Consider the following 12,568-nt stretch of genomic DNA (forward strand, 5'->3'; position numbering starts at 1 on the left):
ATTGTTCGTGCTGAACAAGACTGAGATGTGTGGTGGACCATATGGGGCATGTACCACCAACCAGCCAGTAACGGAGACCTCAGTCAAGGTGCTCTCTGTAAAGCTTCTGCCGCGGCATGCCCGTCCCCGATGGGTCACCTACATCGCCGAGTGCTGCAGCTCCAGCAGTTCCCATCCTCTACTTTAGAGGAGTAGCTTTAGCAGCTGGGAGTAGGGGGTGGGTCTCTCCCTTCACTGTGGCTCATCCAGAGGGTGATTCAGTGTCACATCCAGAGCTGAGTCACCTTCTGCAGCCGCCTCTCCCTTCCTCTCCGGCCGGCAGAGAGGGAGCCCTCGCCGAGGCACCTGCATCCATCGGTGCCCGGCAGTTGAGCGGAGCGAGCCCTGACCTGCCTGCAGCCTGCGGAGCTGTCATTGCTAGGGTATGTGTAACTGGTTGCACTACTGCCACAAGGTAGGTGTGAAAAGGAACCGCTGTGTGTGTCTGTGCATTCACGTGTGTGCCTGTAATTGTAGCTGTGGAAAATCAAGTAGCTCTCATCTGTGTATCGCTGAGCTTTTTGTAGCTTCAGGTTCCGGGGGAGGCTGTTTTTCTGCCTCTGACTATAATTTCAGGTATCAGTCTGTTTTACGACACAGCCCATGAAGAATGCTGCAGAAGACTTGTGCTGAATTATCTAAATAAAAGAGGGGGGTGGTAAAATGAGATGATTATATATGGGGATAGCTGCAAAGAGGTAGGTATAGAGGAAGAACTAAGTCTGCAGGCTAAAATCACGCTTCTTAGAGCTGTTTATGGTAGTATGCGGGTCTGCTAGCCAAAGCCATATGTACAGCTGTATAGGCACTTGTAAATGAACATAAGACCAATCCCACAGACCTGAAGGCAAAATTTTGTTTTCTCCTGGTACCATGACAAATGCAGAAAATAGAGGAGCAGTCTAATGTAAAGGGGAGAGACAATTAAGATAGGTCACAGATTTAAATTGTACAAAAATTTTACTGATCTGGATAGTGATTCTCTATTTACTTACACTTGTATTAAGCTATGGCCTCTTCAGAGAGCACTATACACCAAGTAATTAAAGGGAATGCAGAAATGTAAGGACATGAGTAAACAATAAGCAAATTACTTCAAGCTGTTTAAACTTATTAATTGCTCTCTATTGAACAGTGTAAGCATTTTATTTTTGGGTGGACTTGTCTTCATGCATTACCTATCTGCAGCCTTTTATGTTTAAACACCCATTCTGACCTGAGTCATTTCTGTACGCTGGCTGAATTCTTCACTGGTAAATAAATGCATACTTTAGAAATTAGGACATTTTGTCACCTACCCTAACTTTGTCTTTCTGTTTTTGAAAATGCTTCAACTTTTAGCTTTCTTATTTTTAATTTGTGCCATGTGGTTGAAGAAGCTTGAAGTTCTTGCAAAGAGGTACTGCTCAGCGTTTGTGTGCTGATTCACCAAATGAGTTACTATTCCTTGAATCTAGGCACTGATGCAAAGAAATGCCCATTTGGAGAGGAGAGGGGAAATTCTTTGGATAAAATAGGAAAAGGCCTGAATTCTGCCCCCTGCCCCAAACTGAGAATAAGTCAGAAGTTCAGTTCTGGCTGTGGAAATTTGCACTGGGGAGTTTATTTCATGATTATTCCAGTTCACCTTGCAGACTGATCTTCAGCTTTATCTAGTTTGGGACTTACCTGCCAAAATCGAGGGAAAAGAGGCTTCACCTTTTTTCAGAGAGTCAGGATGTTTAGGAGGGATTCAGGCAAGCATCCCAGCCTTCCTGTCACTCAGATCAGACCTTTAACTTTTTCAGATGTCTTCCATCATTACTTGTGGCCTCATAAAAAACCCTGCTGAAATGCATGGGAGTCTCAACTGTTCCCTGGACCTTTCCTGCCAACATACTGTTTGTTTTTTAATCTCAGCTATCAGTTTAAGCAGAGAAAGAAAACTAAAATGAAAAACCCAAACAAAAACCAAACAACAATTTCTCTTCCCTTTTAACCAATTGTTTGGGAAACAGTGTGAATTGTTTAAAATTGATACAGCAGTCCTGAATATCCATTAGTGTTGAATATTCTGGTGACCAATATCCTATTCATCCGAACACCTTACCTAACCACATATTTAATGAGGTAAGTTCCAGTGCCTCTCCCAACAAAATGTTTTCTTTTGCCGCCTTAGAGCTTTTAATAAGAAATTATCTTTCTGTCCCTAATTAAAAGTGATTCTGTCATAGGAGGGACTCCAGTGGTCTTCTCAGAGACTGCCAAAATGCTGACAGTGTCCAGTCTGTGACTAAAAGAAATCCGTGAATGCTGTAAAAGTCATCCTTTCTGGTACTTGAAAAACAGTTGCCTGTTCATATCTAGGCAATAGGATGTGTCTATATAGCTGCTTATCTCTCTTGGTTTAAATGTCATTTTTACATAAGAGAACCTTTATTAGTGAATGTCATCCACACCTGTGAGAGGTAATATTTGTAAAGGTGTCCCCTTTTTGTTGCCGAACTAGTTCCTCTTCAGTGGTGTTTTCATAGGTACAATGTTAATCCTTTCCGATTTTACTGAGAAAATCAGGTGCTGGGATTGCATTTTGCCAGGCAAAAATGTTACACAGTGGAAAAAAAAGAAAAATCTCCTCTCCGCTTATTCATATCAAAAGAAAAAAATCAAACCATTCATATATCCTATTGCATTGATAATTACTGCCATAATTAATGTTACGAACTTTTCACTAATATCCTTCTTCAGTTCTATTTAATGTATTGGAGTTGAAATACCTCTAAAATAAATAAGTGCTAGAACTGTAGCCCACAGAGGGCAACTGGTTTGTCCAAAGCCGCATGAGTTTGTGAACTGCCTAGAGCAGAGTTTCTGTGCTGCAGCTCACAACCCATCCTGCTGGCGTTTAAGTGCAGCAAACATGGGACACCTCTCACCTGTAGGTGTACAGGCAGCCCAGCGCTACTGGACAAAGCACGTCTTTTTTGTAATATACAGGAGGTCAAAGATAATTCCTTCTGTTCTGAAAAAACAGAAACTTCAAACTTCTATGAACCTCAAAGCACTACACAATATCTGCCCAACAGTAATGGAAACAGAGGCATGTTGGTAAATCATGAGGTGTAGGTGGATCCCTCATCCAATTTTGAAATCCCACAGCATTTGCCATTGCCTTCCCCGGAGCCTGTCGCGACCAGACTCAAACCGTGGTAAGCTTTGCACCCCTGAAGCGGTCCAGTCCCCAGTGAGGAGGTGTATGTTCTCCCATTAAGAGACTGCAAGTTACCTGAGGCTGTGCTACATGTTACGTGATAAATGTATTTTCACAGGCCCACTGCTCTGAAAGAAAAATCGGAAAAGAGCTGGTTATGTTTGTGGGGTTTTTTTTCCAGATGTGAAAATGTGGTGGTTTTGATTGTTTGTTTCAAACATGTATTTTGAAAACTGTGTTTAAGGAGATGGAAGATGATATGAACACTTTTTTCTTTCCACATGATGCTCCTGAACAAGAGGCAGCACTTGAAGGCCCACTCTTCATCTTCTCCTATCTGCAAGTTTCCTCCTTCCTCGTGAGAGAAAGCTCCAGGCAGGAGTCAATGAGACAACCGCCGGGACAGAGCAACGGGCTGCGAGCGGACGGCCGCTGGGCCATGTGAGCTGGGGCTGGCTGCGGGACGGGGCTTCTCCGTGCCGCCTCGGCCGTGCAGATTGGTGGCACAGCAAGAGACGCTCCAGCCTCCCACCTGGCTGGCCCCGTCCTCCGTCCCTTTCCTACCTTGTGCTCCGTTGCAGAAGGAACGGTTTACTTCCTGCAGAAACGTCGGCTGAGGATTTTGGGTGACACATGCAGGCTTTAAAAGATCAGCAGAAGATTGGTTTATCGGGCAGCGCTTTAAACCTCGGTCCCCGACTGCGGTTTGAAAGGACAATGTAGAGCAGCTTTGCACGAGGGAGTCCACCAGCTCGCCTCCTGTCCCCTGCGGTGGTGGCTTGCTGGCAGAGGGGCTGCCTGCCCCCTCAGCCTGAGAGCGACCGCACAGGGCTTTGCATCTGAAGGGGATGCAGGACAGACGCGGCCGCATGGGCACACCGATAGCTGGGCATGGCCCCCACTGGCTTTGCTGCACCTCCTCAAGGAAAATACAGGATCTGAGGGCTCCACCATGGGTACCGTTCCTGCATCCACATCCCCCAGGGTGCAGCAAGAAGCTGACAGCATGCTCGGTGTCCCCCTCTCCGCTGTGTTGTTCAAGTTCATAGGAATTACGCATCGCTCGGTTTCACAGAGCAGTTTGTGGCCATCCCGTGTTACTGAGAGCTGCTGCGTGTACAGTGTGGCGAAGCGGTGCGCGACAGGGGCTGCAGGACCCCCCGCAGCCCGCCCGCCCTGTCTGCTCCCGTCCTGCCGGGCATTTTCTGGCCCCAGGCGAGGGGCAGCCCGGCCCCCACCTCCCTACGGGTGTATCTAACTGCCCCGCTCCTCCCAGCCAGGGGTATCTAAGCACAGCACCGGCGGGCAAACCTGGTGCCACTGGCACCTCGTAAGGAGAGAACTGCTGCTGGCTGCAGTTTGTTTCGGGGAACGACTGGTTTTGGGGCCGTCTCCCTGCTAGATTTATATTCTCTGAAGAGTTAAGTACATTAGTGTGGGTAATCTCACTCCATTACCTTCTATAAAACCGAATCTGTGATTTCCTCCCTGGTGAGCATTTACCATAGCGAAATAGGCTACTATTTTCATATTTAACTCACTGGTAAGTCATAAAACCAGCTCAAGTTGTCTGCCCCAAAGAGCAGAAGCTGCGGGACAGGACGGTGGGTTGGAGCTTTTACAAGGCCTGGCAGTGTCGGCACGGTGCGCTCAGCATCGCCTCTAGCTCGCCCTCGCATCCCTATCGCATCCCGCCCCCCCTTCTGCTTTGAAATCGACAAAATTCAGAAATTTACAAGGCTTTTTAAAATCCAAGATGAAGCAATTAAATCTCCAGACTGGAGGATGTGAACCTTTAAAGGCCCTTTGCAGAATATCAAAAGAAAGAGAGGATTATATTTAGCAGGTGTGACAGCCCTCGCAGGACATTTCATTGCAAAAGGGGCTGACATGAACCAGGAACCGATACTTAAATTAATATAAAACATCTTGGGGGAAAGGTGTTTTCTTTTCTTTTTTGAGCATTAGGAAATCATAACGCTTTCTGGCTTCTTCAAAAGCAAAAGGTCCAAATATACAGGAGTCATCTGGCATGTAAAATAAAAAGGAGGGGGGCGGTGAGGGGGGGTGGGACCCCTAAAAATGCTTGGGACGAGGTTGGGAGGTGAATGTTGGGGGGCAGCGGGGCTATGACCACACGCCTGGCCAAGAAACCCAATTGTGGTTTTTCCTCCCCCGCCTCACTTGAGGCTTTGCATCGCTGCTTGCAGATCCACGGGTTCCCCTGCCCCGGGGCAGGTTGCTCAGGGCAGAGGTGCAGGATCGGGACGTGGGATCCAGCCTTGCCGGGTGCCCCAGCGGGGTCTGCGCCTGCTGCCGCGGCTCTCGGCGCTGCAGCAGCATCCTCTCTCCCGCCACCTCTCCTCGTCATTTCCCTAACTCCCCGGAGACACAACCCTTCATTACAGGGGTGCTTTATTCTGATCGCTCTGTTTCTATTCATATCATAACCTACCGAGCCTCAGAGTGGAAAACTCGAGTTGGTAGTTTCATAGGGAGGTGTCCACTAACTTCTCGCTTCATTCACTAGTGCGTGTTCCTAATTTTAACCAAACTGCTCCGTTTTGATTTGCCTAAGCTGTGGATTTAATGCCCAAAAGCTCGAGTTGTTTTCACGCCCACTCAACGAGGGCCACATGAGTGACGCTGCCTATCCATAGCAGGGGAGGCAGCGGCGGCGGGGAAGGTGGGGCGGCCAGCGACGCGGTCCCCAGCTCTGCACCGCGGCCTGCGGGGAAGGGACCGCGCGATCCCGCCAGGAGATCTCCATAGGTGGGTGCTGCTGCGGCAGGTCTGCGGCAGAGGGTACTCGGTCCCACTTTGGGGGTGTTTTGTCTCTTCGCTCTGCTCATTTACGGCGGACGTGACGTGCACCAGGTTGTTGCTCGGGGCCTTCAGGTTCTCAGTCACCCGAAAATGCACAGTGGGGTAAAAAGCCATCTTGCTGTTATGGCTATTCTCAGAGGGAGGGAGGCGTGTGCTTGCTCGGACCCGTGCGTGAGTGGGTACCCTTTGGCACTGAGAGAGTTAAAGGTCCTCGGCACCCACCAGCCCTGGTCTAGGCAGTGTCTAAAATCAGTCCTAGACCCGCTTTATTTTTTCCTTAAAAACAGGAAATGGAGCCCTGAAGGCTTTTTAACTGGAGAGTGAGTGAGGAGGGGGTATACTCGCTCTGCCCATATCCAGCCCTGAGCCTGACCCAGACTTGGGGGTCTCTGTGTGTGTTTTTTTTATTTCTTCTCCTTTTTTTTTTTTTTTTTCCTATTATTTTGGCAGACTTTTTGGAATGTCTGGGAGCTAAGGGCTTTGCTTCATGGAGCAGAATTCTGAAGCAAGAAAAAGAGAAAGTTATAGACTAAACCACAGAAATGTAAACATGTCTGCAGCTAAAATAACTCCACTTTCATTGAAAACACTCCTCGCTCACAATCAGACTTCTGTGTGCTATGCTCAATAAAACTGCATGCTAATAGCGACCAATTAATACATTATGTAGTTCTGCTTTAAAAACTGAGACGCTTTTAATTATTTTTTTTAATTTTTTTTTTATTATTATTATTTTTAATTAAGGGAGTACTGGGTTTTCTGCTTTGTCCGCTGGCTCTCGGCGCTGACCGCTGGCTGAGAAGCGCCGGGGAGAGCGGCGGGCGATGCCCGGCGGTGCGGCGGGGGCCGAGGCGTGCCCGGGGAAGGCCGGGGCAGCGCGGCGGTGGGCAGAAGCGGCCCCCCGGTAAGGAGCCCCGGGCCCACGGGAGGGACGGCACGGCACGGCACGGCACGGGACGGGACCCGACGGGACGGGACGGGGCGCACCGCCCGCTTCTCCCCGGCGTGCGCGGCTGGCCCGCCTCCCGCTGGGCTTCCCCGCGGGTGCGTGTCAGTGGGAGAGCGTGTGCGAGGTGAGTGCCGCTGCCCCGCGCGGGACGCATCCCCTCTCCGTCCCCCCCTGCGGCGCCGGGCTGATGGGGCGCTCGGCCCCGTTTCGGCCAGACCAGGCTCCCCCCGTCCCTCCCCCGTCGTCCCCCCCCCCCCCCCCGTTCTTTTATTTCCGTGCAGCCCCGTTACTGATCTCGCTGCCCTCCGGAGCCCCCGCTGCCACCTGGTTAAGAGGCCAGGCTTGGACTTCACGTCGGGTCCTCGCAACAACCGCACGCTTGTTCTGCCCCTCAAAACACGCTCTTGTTCCCCGCGCCGGGAGGAGCGGAGCCCCGCCGCGCCGAGCCCCCGCACGTCCCGCTCACCTCCCGTTCCGCCCCCCCTACCCCCCCCACCCCCGGAGCGGGGGCGCCCGTGGGAGGCCGCCGGGGAGCAGGGGGGCGGGGGGTCCGGTGCTCCCCGGGGGTGCCGGTGCCCGGCGGGCGGCGCGGGGCCGCCCCGACGGCGGCGGCGGCGGCGGCGGGGGAGCCGGGGAAGCGCCGGGGAAGCAGCGGCTGCCCCGCTCGGCGATTGGCGAGAGGAAGAAGCGCACGGAGCCCGGGGCCAGCGCGATGGGCTGAGCCCGTCCCGACTGAAGTGACTCACTGCAGTCGGCAACGCCGCCGTCCCCTCGCCCGCTCCCTCACTCCCTCCCTCGCTCCCGCCGCCGGCGGCCGCTGCGCCCCGGCCCCGGCCTCGGCCCCGGCCTCGGCCCCGGCGCCGGCCCTGCCCCTCCCGGCCCGGCCCGGCCCCGACCTCCCCCCGCGGGACCCCGGACTCGCCCCCTTCCCCGGCCTCGCCCGGTAAGTCCTTTCCCTCCGGGGCTGCGATGGGACGGGGGACGGGGTGGACGGGACGGGGACGGACCGAGCGGGGCGCCGGGCGCGGAGGGGGGCGCGGCGCCGCCGTCGGGGCCGGCAGCGGCGGGGAGAGCGGGGCCGGGCCGGGCCGGGCCGGGCCGGGCCGGGCCGAGCCGGGCCGGGGCGAGGCGAGGCGAGGCGGCTGCCCACGGGCGGCGGGGTCCGGCGGGGTCCGGCGGGGTCCGGCTGTCCCCTGGCCGCGGCACGTCGGCGGCCGGAGCGGGGCAGCCCCGAGGGCTCGGCCCGGCCGGGGCGAGGGGCGGCAGCTGGAGCCGCGCATCTTCTGCGGGAGCTCGTTGCGCAAACTGGCTCCCTTCCGACTTTCTGGAGTTTTAAAGCGTTAACGCTGTTTGGTTTCGGTCGGGCTGGCTGCTGGCTTTTCAGGCATCAGCCTCTGAAATTATATCATCCTCCCCCCGCCCGCCCCCCCCCCCCCCGCCATCGTTTTTTTTATCCTGGTGTCTTTGCGATTCTTTCAGCAGTTCATCATTCAATTAACTAATACCTCCATTGCGTTTTCAAAATCTGACTAGCTCTTGCCTGTAGGAAAACCTTCAGTTACCTGAGTTGGTCTGAGGAGAGTCGGTTGTGGTACTTTTCAGAGTAAGCGCTGCGATACAGTGTGCGGAGATCTATTTTGGTGACCAGATGACTTTGCTGTAGAGTTTGGAGTGTACGTAATGATATTTACAAAAGCTGAAGTTGCAAGTTCTGGCTAACGTAAACTTCCATTCATTGCTGCCTTCGCTAAGAACCCACAGTACAAGTAAACTTGCTCTTTCGTTAATGAAGTTGTTATTTGTATTCAAAGTGTCATTCTCTGAATTAACACTGTGCTTCAGTCCTGAAGTAATAGTTTGGAAATTACATTCTGCCCATGTAATTTTGAGTCCATTAGGAAAACCAGGATAGGTCTATGAACTACACATGGAGAAATGTCACATTCCTTTGGTTTAACCCTTTAACCACTTCCCTGGTTTCGCTGAAACAAGTGAAGTAGACAAAGACAGCTTCTCACTAGGGTATGAAATGTAAACTTTCATCAGGAAATGTGTATCAGGTATGCGATTTCAAGCACACCTGAGCTGATAGGAAAATCAAGGAAGAGAAATAGATTGTTTGACAACTTCCTAGTTAAAAGGAAATAAGCAAAGGCAAAAATCAACAAAGCCGTACTTCATATGGGACAAATGTATTTTTACGTTGATTACCTTGTCTATTTTGTAAAGGACATTTATAAAAACAAAGATATGGTACATTGGAATAGTAAGGTCGGTTCTTATTTTCTCTTCCATATATGTAGGCGAACAATGGCAAACTTGCCATGAAATTCTTTGAAAAACTTTGCAAGAAAAAAATCACTACCTTCAAAAGCATTTCAGGGTTTAGAGCTTTGAACAGCATCTGTCCCCACCTCCCACAATTTAGTCCCAAAGTTAAACAAATCATATAGTACTGGATAGAGTTACATGTTACAGGAATTTTATAAATGATCTGTCAGTATAAGTCCTAGGTGTGATTAGTTGGACTTTTTGCTCCTAAGGTGTTGTTCTATTTGGATTGTAATTTATGTAGCATTTGGTTCTTAAAGATATATTCTAATAGATACATATTAGGCATATTTTTCTTCCGATGGTTTGTAAGCAGTAATGACTATGTGGCTTCTCTCTCTCTCTCTCTCTTTTAAGCAAGCTTGAGCTCTTTGTCAGGCACTGAGGAAATCTGTGTGTCTGAGTCCGTTGAGGGATTTCAGTGATAGGAACCATGAGCTTGAAATACAGATAGTTACAAACTTGGAGGCTGTGTCTCTATTGGAAGTACACTTATTTATTTGTACGTTAATAGGTTAGACCTTTTCTATCTGAAATTCCAGGTTGGATCCCACAGTTGTTAGTGTTCAAATGACAATTCCACCTAAGACCAGTGCTTTCACCTTCGCAGTGTGGACACGTCTTTGCTACCTGCTCTTCTGTGGGCAGTTTATTTTCTGTGTGCACATGGAGTTGTGTAAACAAATGCAAACCCCTGGGATGACTGTTGTAATCCAGTTGCTTTGAACGCCACATGAGCAAAATACCTGGCTACTGATGAGGCGAATCCTCTCCCATTGCGCTTTCTCCAAAACACCAGTGCTTCGCTATCAAAATGTGAGGCTCCTGGCATTGGCTCTCCCTCTGCAGAGCACTTCATTTTAATCACTTTACTGAGGTCCCCGTATACAGCACTTTCTCCTCTTGGTTAAATGCACTCCCGTGAGGATCAAAAAACCATAAAAAGCTTTTGCAGTGCTGATGGCATCTGGTAGCCCTGAAACATTACATGTTACGTTTCCTTCCTTTCCTTGCCTCTGCGTTCGTAAATGCTCCAGCAGTTACTCACAGGTAACAACAAAATAATTTAAAATGTTTGGGTTGAAATGAACCCTTTCCCTTGAAATATCTGTTCCGTTGTTTTTTTTTCCACTATCAGGAAGCTTGTCGTATTCTTTTAAGTGAATATTTTTAATTTTTTGGGGGAAAAGGCAGCTGTAAGGGCAAACCATACTTCTTTTAATCATGCAAGTAGGAATCCGTGGAAATCTGCGTCCTGAACTCGAGGTGGAAGTTGTTGACAGGGGGTATGATCAGAAAGGGCCCTTTGGGCCTGATCCGTATCAGCTAAGGTCAGCAGTGCAGGCTTAGCCTTGAGCGCCTAATGCTGCCCACTGGTTTTCTGCCGTACAGCTGGGAAGGTAGGCCAGGGATTAGTTGATGCTTTGGACGTCAGCTTTCCTGTACAGTTGATTTAAAATGCTTTTGTAAAAAAAAAAAGTTCACATTGGTAAGATATTTTCAGCCTGAATTATAATGATGTTTGTCTTGCGTTGAAAGAATTACCTTTTGTACAATAACACCACACTGTTTTTCATTATACCCACAATTGGCCACTTTCACAGCCACTAGAATAATTTTTATTTCCCGGTGTGGTTCTAGCCATGCACTTTTTGACAGGCAGGTTTCCCAGTAAAGTCGAGCATCATTTTGTCTTTTGGTTGAAGGTTTCAGTTGAGAGAATTTGTATCGCTTTGGCATTTTGGAAGGTAATGATAAAAGTGGAGAAAATCTAATATGTTTCCTTCACAGCATAGTTAACTAGTGTAGGTAGAAAACTGGCAGTCTAAAATTACTTTGCTAAATTTAAATGTAAGTAAAAAGTAGGCAATAGGAAAAAATTAAAGGGTATATCTAAATATGGAGTTGCGGACATATCTGTTATATTTAAACTGCATTTTAACCTCTTCTATTTATATTTAGTGGTATGTGTATAATCTGGAGGGCTTGATTGAGTTCAAGAAACAGTAATTTCACAATGAAAACCAAAGAGTTTATTCTGCTGTGGACATAGTGCACGTCCTTGTTAATCGGTGTATGTATCAAGACTAAAATGCATGCAGCGAGACATTTTTTATGTTGTTTGAGAGCAAAAAATGATATTTGATCTAAAGTAAGCATGAGTGGATTTGCAAAAAGCCTGCTTCCCGTACTGCTGTGGCAAGCGTATCTCCTACTGACTTTCGTGGCACTCTCTCTTGCGTGGAGCGTGAGACTGCACTGCAGGGTTCGTTTTCATCAACTTACCTTTGCTATGGCCCATTCTGAAATGCCGCTTTTTAATTTAGAAAGCTACCATGGTAAATGGATTGTTCTTGCATGCTGCTTGCATCAGATGAAATCCCTCCTTGGCACAACTTCATTCCAATAAGAAGAAACTTATTCCAGGAACAAAATACATAGTTATTTTTGTTTGATAATGCATCGTATAAATATTAATGGTCTGCCCAAAGAGAAAACAATAAACATATGTTTTCATTTTAGCTGGAGATACAACAGGCTTTGACAGAGGATGGTTTAAAACTAAGGGCCTCAACTTGTAGCCACACAAGCTCTTCAGCTGAACTCCGGGTGACCACTCATGTCTGGGAGGTTGCTGCTGTGCACAAGTGGCTGGAAAGCTGGGGGCTTGGTTTTGCATTGGGGTCTTCTGGTTTGATTCATTTTAATATGGACGCTGAGTGATACGATACCCAGGTGCTTATTGAAGTGTCTTCACAGTAGCATTACTTTCAGCCTTCTCGCTGTCTGCTAAAAGATGCCGTGCTTCTGCTGGTCCTTCTAGCAGTGAGAAAGCTGTAGCTGCCCGGATGCTTAGACACTCTGTAATATTGGTAGGGTGTTAAAAAGCTGCTGCCTCTTTTAGATGCTGCTCGTGCAAATGAATATTGACTTCTGCTGTGTTTCAGATCTTCTGGATTTGTCAGGTAGCCTGTAGCTTTGAACTACATGCACCTAATTAGCTGCTGATTTGAAAAAGAAAGGTTGGCTTGTAGGAGCTGATGAGCACCGGTGGGCCCGCAGTACTGCGCGAGGCAAGTTAAACAAGTACGAGCTTAAATGTGGTTTCGATCAGCTCCATTTAGACACCCAAGTTTTCAAGTTTCTCCAGGAGGTCCGTAATGAAACAGGCTTGTTTTCTTTTCACCTGGCAAAGAAATAGCAATGGGAGAAAAACTCTGATCGAGCTTGCA

General features: G+C 49.0%; 1 protein-coding gene and 1 long non-coding RNA gene across 5 annotated transcripts in view; both read left to right on the forward strand.

The window, feature by feature from the left end:
* The first annotated feature begins 209 nt into the window (after nucleotides 1-209).
* Nucleotides 210-5,168, forward strand: LOC138685659 (uncharacterized). The gene is made up of 2 exons (XR_011325014.1): nucleotides 210-454; nucleotides 3,529-5,168. It is a non-coding gene; the product is annotated as an uncharacterized lncRNA (long non-coding RNA).
* Nucleotides 5,169-7,107: 1,939 nt separating this feature from the next.
* ERG (ETS transcription factor ERG) overlaps nucleotides 7,108-12,568 on the forward strand; it is a 147,106-nt gene continuing 141,645 nt past the window's right edge. Inside the window, exon 1 of one of the 4 annotated variants that reach the window (XM_069785104.1) lies at nucleotides 7,108-7,128. The gene's annotated coding sequence lies outside the window, so the exon portion shown is untranslated. Of the gene's footprint in view, nucleotides 7,129-7,868; nucleotides 7,948-12,568 lie in introns of those variants that run through there. The other 3 variants (XM_069785106.1, XM_069785103.1, XM_069785110.1) reach the window with 3 other exon arrangements.

The sequence above is a fragment of the Haliaeetus albicilla genome, chromosome 6 (assembly GCF_947461875.1).
Source record: "Haliaeetus albicilla chromosome 6, bHalAlb1.1, whole genome shotgun sequence".
Classification (NCBI taxonomy): domain Eukaryota; kingdom Metazoa; phylum Chordata; class Aves; order Accipitriformes; family Accipitridae; genus Haliaeetus; species Haliaeetus albicilla.